Source organism: Apaloderma vittatum, unplaced genomic scaffold (genome assembly GCF_000703405.1).
Source record: "Apaloderma vittatum isolate BGI_N311 unplaced genomic scaffold, ASM70340v1 scaffold24350, whole genome shotgun sequence".
In the NCBI taxonomy this organism is placed as follows: domain Eukaryota; kingdom Metazoa; phylum Chordata; class Aves; order Trogoniformes; family Trogonidae; genus Apaloderma; species Apaloderma vittatum.
The window spans coordinates 41,052-41,255 of NW_009693215.1; positions in this window are offsets into that span (position 1 = coordinate 41,052).

A 204-nucleotide genomic window follows, 5' to 3' on the forward strand; every position below is an offset into this window, starting at 1 on the left:
GGGCCCCCCCCCCCCCCCCCCCCTTTGGGCCGAGCCGCGCTAGCTCCGCCCTCCCGGCCAGGCTCCCGCTCCCCGATTGGCGCAGAGGCGTATCCATTATTTAAAGAACTTTTCCTTGCTAGCAGGTTAGGCTGGGCGGGTTAGAACACCCCGGGCGAGCTGGTTTTAAAGGGACAGGACCCCGCTCCCGGCCGTGACAAACGA